Here is a 17,178-nt window from a genome sequence, read left to right as displayed (position 1 = left end):
TATATTTGTCTCCTTTGGGCTCCCAACTGGAAACTAAGAGAGCAAAGCACAGACACTAAGAAATGAAGAACCCCCTCTGACCCAAATTCCTAAAATAAAGTTTAAAAAAAAAGAACTATACAAGTCAGGATTATTCATTTGCATATTACTTGTATGCAGCAATGATGAATATATAATGTATCCCTAAGTAGAGGCAAAGCTAGGAAAGGCAAAAAAAAGAATCAAAGAATGCAAAGCAATGAGAAATCCTCAAACTACCTGTCACTGTATTTATACACTAACCAAGAACCTGCAGTGACTGGAAGACACTTTCACATGAATGTACACAGTTGGGACGTTTTCCCACTATAGACATTCTTGCTCATGGTATGATGGCAAAGATTTGTGAAATTATAACACTTATCATCATGTTCATCTCTGCCATTTGTGATCATGCTCTTCATTTTTTAACAAAAATTTGTTGAGTATTTAATTTCTGCTAGGCACCCTCTCAGGTATCCAAGCACAAAGATTAGCAGAGCTAGTATCTTTCCCTAAAGCAGTGCATAACTCAACTTTGGGAGCATGTGGTGGGCTGGAGATGTTCCCTAAGAGATTGGCTCACTGATCACTGATGCCAGACACTACATTTACTATCGCATTTCATCACAACAATCCAGAGACCAATATTAAGATGAATACCTTTTTCACAATTCAGATAAAGGAGACTTGGTAAGACCTAAGACTGCAGAGCCCATACATGGCAGAACCTCAATTCAAGCATGACCATGCTCTGAATTACTAAACTTTGCTGATCACCAATGTATGAGATCAGAGGGGATGCAGAACAAAAGAAAAATCCCGATCTGCTGGAGTAGGCGAGGGTGAGCTTTGAGGAAGAGGTGGAGTTTGAACTGGATATGGAATGAGGTCAGGAACTAACACAGGAAGGGAAGATAGAGACATGCAAAGCCCTGTGGAAGAGCAAACCAGCAGGCTGCTCATGTACAAGAGACAAGGATGAATCCAAGGCAAGAAATACAAACTGTAATTGGTAAGAATGGACATGTGGAGGCAAGTGGTAGAGACGAGAAAACAAAAAAGTGAGTTCCACTGGGTGTAATGAGGGCTGAAAACAGAATACAAATTTGCTTAAGCCTCTTCTTGTCCATGCCTGGGGAACAGATAGGAGTGAAAGCCAGAAATATGCAGGCTGCTGGGAGGCCAGTGCCCACATCTCCCTGGGGTGACCGCACCTGCACTGGGCTGGCAGGGGAACACTGTTGTGACGGAAACATGCAGGGAATGTGAGCTGATGAGAACCCAGCCAGGAGAGCAGAAGTGACTCCTGGCAGCCTTCAGATGTGGCAGCAAAAGAGAAGTACTCAGTGACAACTCAACTTTGAGAGAGTCAAGAGGATCGTGGTGAAATCAGGAAGAGAGAGCAAAGAAGGAAATGCAAAACTTTCAGTGTGTCATCACTGAAGTGTCACCAGGACTTCTGATGCAATACTGCAGATGGGCTGAGATGCCAGGTAGGGACTGGGGCTAGAGAATGGAGCTAGAAAGCACCCAGCTACCAAGGATCGTGTAAATCTGAGATGCAAATTCACTGTCCTACAGGGGCCAGCTAGACAACCTGAGGAAACAAAGCCGAAACCAAGGCCAGCCAGAGCTGAAACATCCTGCCTGAAGGAAGCAGCTCTGTCCAGTTCCAACGGATGGTTGACACAGAAGAATAGGGATCCAAGCAGTTAAATCTTCTGATTTTTCTCTTCCCAAAAGAAGCCACAGAACTGATAAAAGTAACCTTCACCACTAAGATATTATTTGCCAAAAATTTTCAATAGCAGCTATCTTTTTTTTTTTTTTCCTTTTTACGGTGGCACCTGCTACATATGGAAGTTCCCTGGCTAGGGGATGAATCGGAGATGCAGATGCTGGTCTACACCACAGCCACAGCAATGCCTGATCCTTAACCCACCGATCGAGGCCAGGGATCGAAACTTCATCCTCATAAACACTATGTCAGGTTCTTAACCCACAGAGTCACAGCAGGAACTCCCAAAATCCCTGATAGAAGAAAATTAAAACCTAATTCTGGAAGGCATCTGTGAAGTTACACCTATTCTTCCCCAATAGGGGCAGAACTGATCTACATTTTCAATATCTTTCTGCTGTCAAAAATGAAATTACAATCAGAAAAATTACTAATAGAGCAATGAGTGTGTCACCTTATGCTGAAAGCAGCCAATGGAAACTCCTTAGAAAAACCTTAAGTGTTTTCTAAGAAGTGTCCCTGGCCTTTACATTCCCCCACTTTTATCTACCTTTCCCAGCCCAGCAAAAGTATCTGCTGTATATGATGATCATTAAGGAACAAACCATGTGATAAAAACATCCTGTATTTGTCGTGATTTTCTTATGAAGGACTTTATTCAACAGTGGGAAGTAAGGTGTATTCTCAGTAAATTTCTGCAAAGGGCAAAGGTCTTTTTACAACTGATGAATTTGACAATGTTGGTCATTTAAACTGGTGTTACCAGCCACAGAGTTTTTGTTTGTTTGTTTGTTTTTTCCACCTGGCAGCATAGGGAGTTCCTGGGCCAGGGATCAGATCCATGCTGCAGTTGTGACCTACACCGCAGCTGTGGCAACGCTGGATCCTTTAACCCATTGAGCCAGGCCAGGGATAGAACCTGAGTCCTGGTGTTGCAGAGAGCCAATCCTGTTGCACCATAGCAAGAAGGCCCATAGAGCCAACACTTTAAAAATAGACAACAAAAACAGCAAAGGAACTTAAAAAAAATTATGTAATGTAGTGATGTTTCAAACAACACTTCACTTTTTAAAGGTAAGAGAAACACAATGTTAAAAGACAGCTTTAGAGCACCTTCCACTTAATTGATTTCTGGATCTATTCCAAAATAGACACTGGGAGAATAAGAAATCTCAAGAGAATGGCTCATAAAGAGTTCTTTACACATCAGAGTAAATGAATGGGCCTTCACACACAGTGAAATGACTTAAATAGCAGTGCTAAATGCAGTGTCAGCACTGAGCTCCATAGCTTTCCCTGGGGGGGGGCTTGCCAGTCTGACCCACTAAATCTCCCTGCACGTCAAACGAAGCAAATCCAGGAGCAAAGCATGGGGACATGAGTTACAGAGCTTCCTGGGGCTAATGTGGGTCACTGCAAAAGCACTTCTGAAGCTCTTGGCTTAAGAAAATAAGAGTCAAAGCTACCTGCTGCTAATTATTACTCTCTTACATCACACACATAATAAAAAGCCGGTCTCTTTCATTTACAAATGGCAAGGGGTCAGGTAGATAAATCAAACCCACCTCTGGGTGTAGGCCTCCTCCGGTCTGATAATCAGGCCACTCTCCTACCCAACAGCCAACTACAGCTTCACTCTACCCTGGATTAGGGGCAGTTACAGCCATGTCGCTGCAGCTCCATCCATTCTGGGGTGAGTTTTATAACAGCTGCTCGGCTCTGCTCAGAGCAGAGGCCCACATTCTAAATTTGCTTTCCATCAATGACATTCTTTTGCCCACATCCTCTCACAGCCCGACTTCAGTTGCCCCATTCATGTCTCCTATCCCGTCCCACGTCTGCATATGAGCCCTTGTCTCCTGCCAGTTCCTCAGCTTTACTAAGAACAATCTCACTTCACCTTGTTTCTTTCTTCTCTTGTCCTCCAAATTACCCCTACCTGCTCACAGAAATCTCCAAGTTTGAATCAGCTACTTCATTTACTCTGAGCTCCATACCCCCATGCCCAACCCCTATAACTTTTTTCAATTTTCATCTCCCTACTTCTGATTCCCCCCTTTTCTCTGCTTCACCCGTCATCCCCTTGTTTCACCATGAGCATCTCTAGCCACCCTCCCAGATGGCTTAGTTCTCTTGACTTTTGTCTCAGCCCATCTCTGACCTCAGTTAACTGCCATTCTTATCATCCAAGTAAATGAATCAGTGTAAAGTCAAGAGTTTAAAACTGTGCCTGGCAGATATTTAACACCTAAGAAAAGCTGTTTCTTTTTCTCCTCCTTCTTCTCTTTCTACTCCTCAACTTCCTCCTTTCTACCCTCTTCTTCCTCCCCCCTCCTCTTTTTTCTACTACTATGACTGCTATTACTATTTTACCTTGCCAACTCTTTCCCCCATCACGAAGTCCAAACTAATTCAATAACCAAAAACCATCAAAGTTCACTGCAAGTGATCTAAATCTTAAAAAAAAAAATTTATAACAAAACAAGCTCATAGACACAGAGAACAGATTGATAATATCCACAGGTGCAGGGATGGGGTGGGTCAAATGGGTGAAGGGGGTCAAAAAGTACTTCCAGTGAGAAAATAAGTAAGTCATGGGGATATAATGCACTGCTTTGCGACTATAGTTAATAATGCTATGTTGCATATTTGAAAGTTGTTAAGAGAAGTGATCTTAAACATTCTCAACCCAAGAAAAACAAATGCTGTAACTATGTATTGTGACGGATGTTAGACTTGTGAGGATAGCTTCATAAAAATAACAGATATATACAAGGATCCAAGTATTGAATCATTATGTTGCACACCTGAAATGAACACAATGTAGTGTGTCAATTACACCTCAATACAAATAAATAGAATATAAAAAAGTTACAGGGGCAAATACATTAAAGGTATAGCATGCTTTTCAACCTAAATGGATTGTAAAATGGAAGGCATGGCATTAAAGAGATGTGAGTCAAAGAAAAGATATTTTTAAACAATTAAATGTAGTCCTTTAATTTAATAGTAGTAAAATTCTCAATTTTTCTGCTGAACGTAGGAATTATTTATCAAGCTGTCCCAGTAAGGCATCCTCGTCTATCTTACCCACTTCCCCCGAAGGAGGGAGAGGCACATGGAGAAATGGTTACTTCTCTAGTTAAGAAGCTAGTTACAGGGAGGGTCACTCCTGCTATTCTGTCAAAAAAATGGCTTATGGTGCCAGGTCTCAATAGAGGAAAGAACGGAGAGAGGAAGGAAGGAAGAAAACATGAGAGAAAAACATGGACCCTGAGGAAGGAAAACAGAAGTCATTTCACACCCACCCTGCACCTTCCCAGTGAACCCTGTCATCTCCTTCATATTTCTTACATCCACACACATCCGTAAAGAAAGGAAAAAAGTTTGGCTTTTCTTGAACCCAACAATGAGACCCACTTCCTTCATTTCCACTTCTGCACGTACTGTCATGAGATGGTTTGGTCCTGTTTAGAACCAACTGTCTAAAAGAGGAGAAGCCAAGGGTTTAGCTCTGTTTACACAGCTGCCAAGTAACAGAGCCTCCGAGGCTTAGCTTTTGAACCACCTAGATCTCTATTTCCTTTCAGTTGTCTAAGTTGGCAGAAGTTTGAGATTCCATTTCTGATGCTGGCATATGCAAATGTATTTTTAAGCTTAAAGTCTGAATCCCAGGCGGTTTAAATCATTGCCCAGCTGTTGCCCGACTCATTGAAAAACCTACCTAGAAACAAGTTATCTTTTCCTGCCTGAAAACAATTGCTCTTGTCAGCTCTTCACTATCAGCTATGGAACCTTTCATCTGCCACTAGGTCTGCCTAAGAAATCTGATCTTTCACAACCTCGTTTCACCTGCCTGGCTTCTCATGCAATATAGCTGCCTCTTTGCACTTGGATAGGAGGCCAATGGGTGAATGGGACCACAACCATTTTTACAAGTGTATCGCACTGTCAATAAAAAAAGGGAGAGAGAAACCTTAGGAGGGATCTGGCTGGTGAAAGCATGGGAGGGTTATGTGCTAAATGTGTACATCCATCAGTACACTGTGAAAACAAAATTTTAAATAAAATCCATCTCACAGCCGGGGCCCAGGCCCAGCCTACTTACACTGTAGATGAGCCCTCAAACATTTGGTCTCAGCATTCCTTGATGCTCTTAAAACTATCAGCGACCTCAAAGAGCCTTCATTTATGTGGATTATGTCTATTAACATTAACCATGTTAAAAATTAAAATGGAGGAGCTCCCACTGGGGTTCAACAGAACTGATGGTATCTCTGCAGCTCCAGGGACCTGGGTTGGATTCCCAACCCCAGGCAATGGGTTAAGGATCCGGTGTTGCCGCAGCTGTGGCATAGGTCACAGTTCTAGCTCAAATTCGATCCCTGGCCTGGAAACTCTGTATGCTGCAGAGTTGCCAAAATAAATAAATAAAATCAATAAAAATTTAATATTTAAAAATTAATTTTAAAATGACAATAATAAGCTTGTTAACATAAAAATTTTATGAAAAAACAATCATACTTTCTGAGACAAAAAAATCATAAGAGGGTATTTCCTTTATATTTTAATTTCTCTTTTTAATATCTAGCCTAAAATAAGCCAACTGGATTCTTTTTGCTAGTTGTGCATTTAATCTGTTGTATACTCTATTTTAGCTGTGAAGAAAATATGGTCTCATATATAAATGTGTATTCTGGAAAAGGAGTGTTTGAATAGCCTCTTGAAGTAATTGTGGATATTATTTGTTGTTGTACCAAAACTCAACCGATGGTAGTTTCCTGAAGTTTAGCTGCAATCTGAATATGAAACCACACCAATCAACTTTTTGTACTTTGTTACATTCAAATGCATGGGTCTACTTTAAACTTTGAATGAATCTTTTATCCATGTATGATTTTATAACACCATGCATTGGTTATTCAGAAAATTTTGTAGACTTCTCAAATACTGATACATTGCATTGTACAATATCCAAAAATCAAATTTGGTACAATCACTACTAAACTCTTCAGAGGGGTCTTTCACTATGGTAAAGCTGTCTAACTTATGGTGGCAGATACAAGTTTCCCAAAGCTCTAATTTTTTGCTTGAAGCTCAAATTTTATCATTAGCAACAAATATTGTCAATTGTATTCTTGAAATGATCAGCTCATGTCACTGATTTTTGAGAACATTTCTGCCAAAGAACCAAGCCTAAATAACCAGTTTGCCAATGAATTGTACTTTCAAGTAAAATACAGTGTTTCTTGAAAAAAGGCAGCTAATTTAGCTCAGAGCTCAAACAGTGCACACGCTTTTCTCCAGAAAACCACTGAACTTTGGTAAGCAGTGGAAGTGTCTTCTGTGTCCACATCTTCACACAGAAAAGACATGTGCTCAAGGTTAGAGGTTTAATATACCCTTAACACAACGACATTCTGTCTGTCTTTTTAGCTGCAAGTGTGTGGCAGTGATGTCTGACGCCACTTCTACGAGTCTGGTGTTCTGTATCAATTCATGCTAAGACACCAGCAGTTTTAACCTACCACTACTTTCACTCCATTAGAGCAACTGTCAATACACCAAAAAACACAAACACCATTTCAGCAATATTATGGAAAGAGTTGTGACCTTCCAGCCCCCTGAACACATCCTGACATTCACAGGAATCCTCAGGCCATACTTTGCCTAAACCTATTTCTGACAAGACGGAATTGACTGTAAAGCCTGTACAGAGACAAAACAAAATTTTGCCAGGTGTTTATATAAATAACCTAAACAGAGGGGGTCAGAGCATTTTCTTTTGCAGAAAAGAAAAAGTAAAAGACACAGAAATAAAATCAGTGAGCACAGAAAATTCAGATTAGAGTCAAGAAACTATAATGATTTAGAAATGCCAGGAAGATCTACCACGTCTGGATAAAGCATTAGGAAAACTGGATTTAGGGAGGGACGAGGCCTGGAAGAAAAGGTTCCATGGAACTGTGGGTGAAAGATTTCTTATTCCTTGTCTGCCTACACCAGATAATAGTAAAGGAAGCCTTTGCTCACTCCTTGTTCTCTTCCCCCGTAATGCACAAAACCAATGGGTCTTCTTGGCCTTGCTGTAAAGTGAACTAAGATAGTTGTTAATAAAAATGTAGACTTCTCTGTCATGTGAAAAGTTTTTATTCTTTTAGCTTTGCTGTTTTAATAATGACAATTACACCTGATTGTTTCAAGATAAGAACTTTAAAGATTATAAAATCCCATGCCAGTATTTTACCCACAAAGAGGGACACTGAGGGAGTTCCCGTCGTGGCTCAGTGGTTAACGAATCTGACTAGGAACCATGAGGTGTGGGTTCAATCCCTGACCTTGCTCAGTGGGTTAAGGATCCGGCATTGCTGTGAGCTGTGGTGTAGGTTGCAGACACAGCTTGGATCCTGTGTTGCTGTGGCTGTGGTGTAGGCCGGCGGCTACAGCTCCAATTCGACCCCTAGCCTGGGAACCTCCATATGCCGCGGGAGTGGCCCCAGATAAAGCAAAAAAAGACAGAAAAAAAAAAAAAGAGGGACACTGAGCTGCATTTATCTAAGTTCACAACCATGATGTGGACAAGTCAGAAGAGGAAAAACTAGGTCTCTTTATTCTTGAATACTTTTATTAAAAAATGCTTCCCTTTCAGGTTTTACTTTTTCAAGATCTCAGTCATTTTAGTTACAAGAAAACTCTTCTTGAGCAAAGGGCACTTTTGGTGGCTTCTCATGTCTACTCCCAGTCCAGCCTTGCAATCACCCTCTATCATCGCCTGGTGGGAGCAAATGCAAATTGCATGGCAGAGCTGACACCAGAGGAAAAAGCTTTGCCTCTGAAATTCCCAGCCACACCTCCAAGCCAATAGCCCTAAGCACTGCAAGAGTTTCACCCATTTGTGAAGGATCTAGTATGTCAATAGAGAACCATATGGGTTTGGATGGGGAAAAAAAAATCCCGAGTACACACATACAGTTAAATATCTATGTTGATTTTTGGAGGCTCCTCTTAATTTTATTCACATTGAGTTGGTTCTTGACTAGGAAATCAGGCAATATTTCCACAGTAAACCTTTAATATCTTTCTTCTTGAATGCACAAGCTATATTTAAGATTGTTGTGACTACATATTGTCTCTAGCCCCACTTTCACCACTTCAAGATTGTGAGCTATCCAAATTACTGCTTCAACTGTAACTTGAGCACTGGCAATAGCAGCGCATTAAACACGAGAGCCTCTCCAGCACTCAGCGCAGAGGCCCATTATGCTAGAGAGAAAAATCAATCCATAAGGTATCTGCCCTCTCACGGAATAGAGATTAGAGCTCTTAAAATTTAAAGGACTCAAAACTCATTGTCATCTTCCCCAAAAAGTTCTGGAATTTTTGAGTTATTTCTGACCCCTACAGTGCATCCCACCCATTTAAAGACTCAATGTGCTCCTCTTTGGAAAAGGAATTGTTCCTCAATTAAGAGAATCATTCATTCATTTCTTAGAGCACCTCCCTAAGGAAACACTCAGATGATATCAAGAGTCCTTAGAAAATGAACATTTCAAGGACCATCCTTGAAAGAGTATAAAACTGAAGATGAAACAGTTTGGACAACTGGAGAGCAGTATTTTGGTGTTGGGTCCCTCAGAACTGGGGCAGAAGAGGGACTAGAAAATAGAATCAGAAGAAAGCAGATGGGAGACTTTTGGAGAATATTACAAGGAAAACTAGAGTGAAGAAAGAAGTGAGGGCTTACATAAAGGACACTGTAGAACCACCTAACCTCAGGTCAAAACAAATGGGAAATATGTATCACTTGCCTAGGCCAGGTACCAGTAAAGAAGTCAAATAGGGAGTTCCCATCGTGGCTCAGTAGAAACGAATCCAACTAGGTACCATGAGGTTGCGGGGTTGATCCCTGGCCTTGCTCAGTGGGTCAAGGATCCGGCGTTGCTATGAGCTGTGGTGTAGGTCACAGACGTGGCTTGGATCTGGCGTTACTGTGGCTGTGGTGTAGGCCGGCGGCTATAGTTCCGATTAGACCCCTAGCCTGGGAACCTCCGCATGCCCTGGGTACAGCCCTAAAAATACAAAAAAAGACCAAAAAAAAAAAGAAAAGAAAAAAAAAGAAGCCAAATAAAGAAGCCTACCAACCATTACCACATTCTACCTGAGATTATGTATCTGTGCTCCTTGGGGTTCAAAGGCAACTTCACAGGGCAAACAGAAATGGGTGCTCTCAAGGAGCAGGTACAAAGTGGCAGCTCCTCCACAGGCCTGACATGAGCTTCCTTTGGAACTTGTACAGTGGCTCCTCAGCCTCATCCTAGGCACACAGTCAACTTTCAATAAACACTTGCTGCTACAGAAATGGGTTCAAGATGGGCCCTGTGTCCTGGCCCCTATGTTGTTTACTGCTCTATATCAGCCTAGGACCACTCACCAGCACCAAACACAAATTCTCACACATCTGATCGCTTCCAAGATAGCTCAGATAAGCATATTTTTAGTCACTGAGAGCTCTCCTGCTCTGCAGATCCTGCAAAACCGCACCCAGTACTTGCTAGCCATAGAGAGGACCACTCTGAGGTGCGGAGAAAACTTTAGCTGCTGAGGGGTGTCACCTGAACACATGGTGGCCTGGCTCTCTGATTCCCCTCTTCCTTTGTGGGCAGTGGCCCCACGCTGCTGTCCCTGGAAGATCTCCCTCTATGAGGGACAATTCCCTTTCATTCATCCCAAGGCAAGTGCCACTCAATCAAGTGCTCTGTGCAAGGCTGCCCCCTTGTGATCCTGCCTTTGCCTTGATCAGCCCTGAAATCCTTGAACTTACCACACCCTCACAGCCAATTTTCCCCAGTCCTCCCAACTTTACCCTGCACCTTTCCAAGGCTGCCCCCACCTATCCATGCCCACTCACACTGCCCAGCGCCAGGCTTCAAGTCACTCATGCAACAACTGCAATAATTTTCTAACTGGTCTACCAGCCTCCTGCTAACCTTGCTCCCCCACCCCCACCCTTGTGATCATCCCCACTGAGTCAGGATAAGCCTTCTCTCCCCAAGATCAGAAGAGTGCACTCTCCTGCACACACACTGATGCACACACATCAATGATGCTCTTGTAGTTGCAAGATGTGTCCCAGATCCCTATCAGGGCACATAAGATGTTCTTACTTAACACATAAGTAACACATAAGATGAACACATAAGATGTTCTTACATGTTCTTACACATAAGATGTTCTTACACATAAATGCTCTTACTGCCCATCTCTCCACCCATATAACCTTCACTCCCTAGTTCCCATCGATTGGCATGTACTGAACTGTTCCCTTCCTTTGTACCTTTGCAAATTCCAGAAATGCTCTTCTCATTATTCATTACCTGCTTACCTGCTAATTCCTAGTCATCTTTTTTTTCTTTCTGGGCTCAATCACATCCCCTCCAGAAAGGCCTCCTGTGGCATCGAGCCTGGTGGTCCTAGAGCACCCTGGGCATGGCCTGCTGCAGCATGTACCTGGTGCCCCATCCATGCATGGCTATGTCCTGTTCACAGGACATTCTCCTCCTGTCATGCTGTTAGCACCTCTAAAGGAGGGCCCACATCCAGCTCATCTCTGTGTCTCCCAGTGAGTGCTCAATAAATAGCTAACCATGAGCTAGAAGTGTGAAAGTATCCACAATTTTACTAACAGGATTTTTCAAATCATCAATACATTGGGTAAGTGCCCTAAGCTATTAAACGATCAAACTCAGGAAAATTCTTCCTTGTTCTGCAATAAAGCTTTATTCTCATGGGGGTGAGGTAAGAATTGATTTTTTTTTTCAATCTACTAAGACAAATGTGCAACAAACACATTGCCTCATCCATTGAACTATCTTCCCCTAAATTAAGATATAATATACCCATAGATATGTTTTCTTGCCTGGCTTACATTTCATCTCTGTTTTGGGACTCTAAAAGGATTATTTAGAAAAATCCATTCAATTTATAATTGACAGCCACATCTTACCTCACAAATTCAGCCATGGAAGCCCAAGATACCTTGAGGATAAATCATCATGCTGATAGTTAGGCTTTCTCTTTAAAAATGATGTAAAAAAAAAAAATTAGTGCTGGAGAAGAGAGCCAGCTATAGCACTTGATGCTGTTTTCTCTGAGTTGCCAAGATGATAAATGAACATGTCTAAAAATAAATGACTCTCAGGTAACCTGGGGGGCTGATCTTTAAAATAACTGACAACAAGCAAATCTTCATACATGACTAGCTTTAGCTTTGACTCTGAGTCCTTGCCTATCAACCCTAAAAAGGGGCCAGATGTTCTGTGCAGCAACGTTAAATAAAGGCACTCTATTCTGATAGAGGATGCAGGCAAATTCAAGCCGCCCAGAGGTTCTTGCAACTCATGAATGAGAACAAATTTAAACCATCATACTCAAGGAAGTAAAATCAAGTCATGTTAATAAAAATAAGGGAAGAGAATTATTTAAATGAATGCTTAAATAATAAAGTCGAAATAGATTTTTCTCAATAAGAATCAGCAATATAAATGTTCACAAAGTCAACTTGTTTTTAACCTTCTAAAAATATAATTTATTAAGATATATCTATCTCTTAAAACCACTTCATTAAACATGCTCCCAAATGAACTACAAAATACTTATGCATTTGTAATTAAGACTACCTCATTTTAAGTACTATTGATGAAGTTATGATGTTGAAGTTATGATGAGTGGAGAAACCATACAGAAAAGGACCTCACTTGGTAACATCCTATCCTCACACCAAAGCAAACAACATACACGTGAGAAGCCAAGATTCAAACCTGAGTCTCCAGTGGCACTTTCTCTCTCTCTCTCTTTTTTTTTTCCTTTATCAGCTGCCACGACAGCATATGAAAGTTTCCAGGCCAGGAATTAAATCCAATCCCGAGCTGCAACCTATACCACAGCTGCACCAATGCCGGATTATTAACCCACTGCACTGGGCTGGGGATGGAACCAGCACCTCCACAGAACCAAGCCAGATCACTAACCCACTGCACCTCAGCAGGAACTCTTCTAGTGGCTTTTAACTACTGCCTGTGTCCACAGCTTTATGTTTTTCTCATCTTCCCTCACCCCTCTCTATTGACCTTATCATCTGTACTGGTTTATTCTATTTCCCTTGCATTACTTCTCTGCTATTGTCACCCACTTTATGTCAGCAGTTTTCCTTCTCATGTTTGTTCTACAGGTGATAAAGAATAAGACAGCTGAGAAAAACAAACACAGAGCTACTAAAGCTCTCATAAACTGGCTGAGTCTGTGGAACTTCTGTGTTCACGAGTGTCACGAGACATGTTTCCACAATATTTTCTTAGCCTCTTTGCTGAAAACTCCATCTTGTCCTGCTTTACTTTATCCCATCTTCCTGCTTGGAAAAGAGTCACAGTGCTGGTAAATGACTTCAGCTTAAGAACAAAGACCTAAAGGCATAAATTATTCATAGGGTCAGCTGAATGAGGACTTAAAGCGTTGGGCTAGGCACACTGGACCTGTGCAGACTGGCACGCCGTTTGCACAGCATGATACGTCCTCTTAAGAATAAAAGAAAGAGGGAGTGCCCATCGTGGCACAGTGGTTAAGGAATCCGACTAGGAACCATGAGGTTTCGGGTTTGATCCCTGGCCTTGCTCAGTGGGTTAAGGATCCAGCGTTGCCATGAGCTGTGGTGTAGGTTGCAGACGCGGCTTGGATCCTGTGTTGCTGTGGCTGTGGTGTAGGCCTGTGGCTACAGCTCCGATTGGACCCCTAGCCTGGGAACCTCCATATGCCGCCAGAGCGGCTCATAAAAGGCAAAAAGACAAACAACAACAACAAAAACAAACAAACAAACAAAAAAGAATAAAAGAAAGAGGAGCCTCATGGCCCCAAGGGGTTTATGAGGGGTCATTAGCAGGATATGCATTAGCAAGGAGAACCTAGGTGCAAACCTAGGCATGCTGGATTGCTGCAGGTAGGCACACTCTGTCTGCAGAAGCACAATGGTGATTCTCTAGATGCTATGCATAGATAGCTGAGGCCAAGCTTCCTCAAATGCTAATGATTGTTAAATGCCTAAAGGTCAGAATAAAAGCTTAATCAGCAACCGGCTATGTGACTTTTAAAATAACTTAAAAAAACCTATAACCTGCACCTACAACACCCTTCTCACTTGAGTAATCCTAAGGAACACAATAAAAAGCAGTGTGGTTGCTTGAGGTGGTGCTCTTGGTCCCTGAGACCTTGAGTCCCCCGATTCCCACCTTTACTTAAAATAAATGTCTCTGTGTCTTGTTGTATGTTCACTTTTTTCCTTAAGTTTCACAGCACCCATTCTTCAACCCCATCCTTCTGAGCTGGTCTCGGCACATGAGAAGGCAGTAAGAAGGCTCCCTAGAAGCAATGATTTCAGAAACCACCCCAGAGGAAAACCAGACCCAACGACAGCAAAAGGCGGGGGGGTGGGGGGGTGGGGAGGTGGGGGGTCAGGGGGCATCCCAGGCAGAGGGAAGCATGGACAAAGGCGGGAAGACAGGAGAGAGAATGGCCAGTGTGTGGGACAAGTAACTGGATACAAACGGAACACTTGGCACAAAAGAAGATGGAGGAAGAAAGGGTGGATGTGTAGTCAGAGATGAGATCCCAGAGACTGAGTCCCCAACCGTTCCAGTTTGCACAGAGGGCAGGGAGTTCCCTGGATGCAGAACTTCCAGTGCTACAACCAGAGAAGCCCCAAACAAACCTGGATCTGCAGCCCCAAAGATCCATTATGTTATGCTTTAAAGGGGTCTGAACTTGGCAGCAGGCAGCAGGCGGACACTGAAGGATTCAACCAAGTATAAGACCAGTCATTTATTCCTAGCATGTCATACCCACGGCCTTTTTCAACATGGCTTGCAACCCACTGGTAGGTTACAAAATCAAGTTAGTTAGCAGTCACGAGTAGCAATGTTTGTGATTAACAGATGAGAACTACTCAAATGCACTGCACCTGGTAAGGATAACGACTGTTTCATGAAACTTCATTCTGGACACATATTCATTGTTATGTCTACAAATTCCTCACTAGTTTCAGTTGCAGTTAAAAGAGCATGAAATATAATGGGCTATATCAATTGTAAAATTTATAAACTTTAAATTATAAATGTGTTTCTACCTTTGTCTTTCCTCAGCCAACATTTTGCATGATAGAACACCCACGAGGGGAACAGAGAAAGCTGTTCGCTACCACAGGAGACTGACCTGGGCTCTGACAGACCCAGGCTGTGAATAACCCAGGCTCTGATTGACCCAGACTCTGAACTGAGGGCCCCAGCGTTAATATCAGGAAACACGTGTAACCTGCAATCCATCTGTAGGGCACTGGTGAGGAAGCTCTGACATAGAATGACCAAAGGAAGCTCAGCAATATTTATTTAAATCTACCAGAGAAAGTAAGTGCAAAAGATATGAAATAAATCCCTGAATACTTCCAGGCCCAAACACATCAAGATGGATGTACTTACGAAGATTAACCCGCTTTTTCGGCCACGCTGGTATGCCCATAAGAGTGCAGAAAATCAGTACTGTCAGGAGTGTAGGACCGTGGAGTATTTCCTGCAGGCCATGTCAGCACAAACACTGAATGACCCTAGGATTTGGGTATTTGCCATCTGTCTCATCAGCACAACCTTTATCTTCCTTTTAGAAAGCAAACACCCATCTGAAAAGCTTGGCTGCAGAGTCCTAGCCTGGCATGCACACAGCGTTCTGTATATGAATGGATAACTCAGCGGTATGAGGCAGTATTCAGAACAGATTTCTCAACTAGTTCTGAAAGGCTTAAACCCTTCTGATACGTAAACCCTTCTGATACTTTTAAAATTCAAGACTTTTTTTTTTTTTTTAATTTAGCTAGAGTCAGTTTCAACCATCTGTCTCTTTGAGTGAAAATAGGAGGCAGGCTTATATAGACAAGCTTTTGTAGGAAAAATTTTGGCAGAAAAAAATTAAAGTGGAAGAAGAATTATATCTCCATTTTGAAGACTATGCTGCCCCCATTCCCGACCATTCCTTGATTAAAAATCATTGCAATCAGACCTCTGGCGCCCAAACGCCGCCTTGGGAAGGAGCAGAGTAAAGACATAAAAGTGACTTCCTGGATTTGTGTGACAGCTTTGGGGGTGGGGGGGGGAAGAGACAATGATGGTAGGGAGTCTCCAAGAATTTGGAAATAATGGAAATAAAGCACGATGACTTTCTGAAAGTTAAACTAGACCTTATCTTAAAAGACAGGAGATCTCCCAAGTCAAACTATGACACACAGTGCCAAATCACCAAAGCCAGGACTGATGAAAAGTAATGGAAAACCACCACATAATTAGCGATGAACAACTGTAAACCTTTTACAACTGAAGGAGAATGAAGTCTTTTTTTTTTTTCGGTCTTTTTGCCTTTTCTAGGGTCACACCCGTGGCATATGGAGGTCCCCAAGCTAGGGGTCGAATTGGAGCTGTTGTCTCTGACCTAAGCCAGAGCCACAGCCACACCAGATCCAAGCCGCGTCTGCGACCTACACCACAGCTCACGGCAATGCTGGATCCTTAACCCACTGAGCGAGCCCAGGGATTGAACCTGAAACCTCATGGTTCCTAGCTGGATTCATTAATCACTGAGCCACGATGGGAACTCCCAGAATGAAGTCTTAAATGACAAGAAAGGGAGGGGCAGGATTATTCCAGTTTTATCCAGTGTGTCTAGGGAAAGTTATGCCCTGACCCAGCTGACATCACGGCTCCTGTACATCTGTTAGGAGAGTCACCACGATGGCGCCAGGCTTCCACCGGGCAGCACCTGCTGTAACAAGTGTTCCTCATGCTCTGGCTCACTGAACACCCAAGCCTCAGTCTTCCACACTCCAGTTAAAGGCCACTCCAGTCTTACAGTTAACTGAGACCAAAAACCTTGGCGTCACTCCTGGTTTCTCTTTCTGTTAAATCCCACATCTGATGCATTAGCAAATTATTTGGGCTCGACTTAGCAAGCGTTTCCAGAATCTGTCTTCTTTTCACCACCTCTCCTCTGCCATCACCCTACTCAAGTCACGCCCATCTCCCGTCATATTATTGCAGAAGCTTCCTAAACAGTCCCCTTCTCTCGACCCTGGGCCCCCACCTGCAGTCTTCTCTGAGCTGCAATGGTAATTCATTAAAACGCAAGAAAAATTGTGTCACTTTTCTGCAAAAAGCTCTCCAGCAGCTGCCATCTCAGAATAAAAGCCCAAGCCGTGCCATGGCCTCCATGGCCCTACACAGTCCAGCCCCATTACTTTTCTGAGCTCATCTCCAGGCAAGATTTCCTGCTGTTCTTCAAACATAACAAGTATATTCCTATCTCAAAGACTTTGCATCTTCTATTCCCTCTGC

The 17,178-nt window shown here is 42.6% G+C and overlaps 1 protein-coding gene across 2 annotated transcripts in view; it reads right to left on the bottom strand.

Annotated features, from left to right (window-relative positions):
- DYNC1I1 (dynein cytoplasmic 1 intermediate chain 1) overlaps positions 1 to 17,178 on the bottom strand; it is a 353,847-nt gene that overhangs the window by 305,656 nt on the left and 31,013 nt on the right. The window lies entirely within an intron of this gene.

Source organism: Phacochoerus africanus, chromosome 11, assembly GCF_016906955.1.
Source record: "Phacochoerus africanus isolate WHEZ1 chromosome 11, ROS_Pafr_v1, whole genome shotgun sequence".
NCBI classification, from domain to species: Eukaryota; Metazoa; Chordata; class Mammalia; order Artiodactyla; family Suidae; genus Phacochoerus; species Phacochoerus africanus.
The sequence above is the reverse complement of the archived record's forward strand: the minus strand, read 5'-3'. Positions and strand labels throughout refer to the sequence as shown.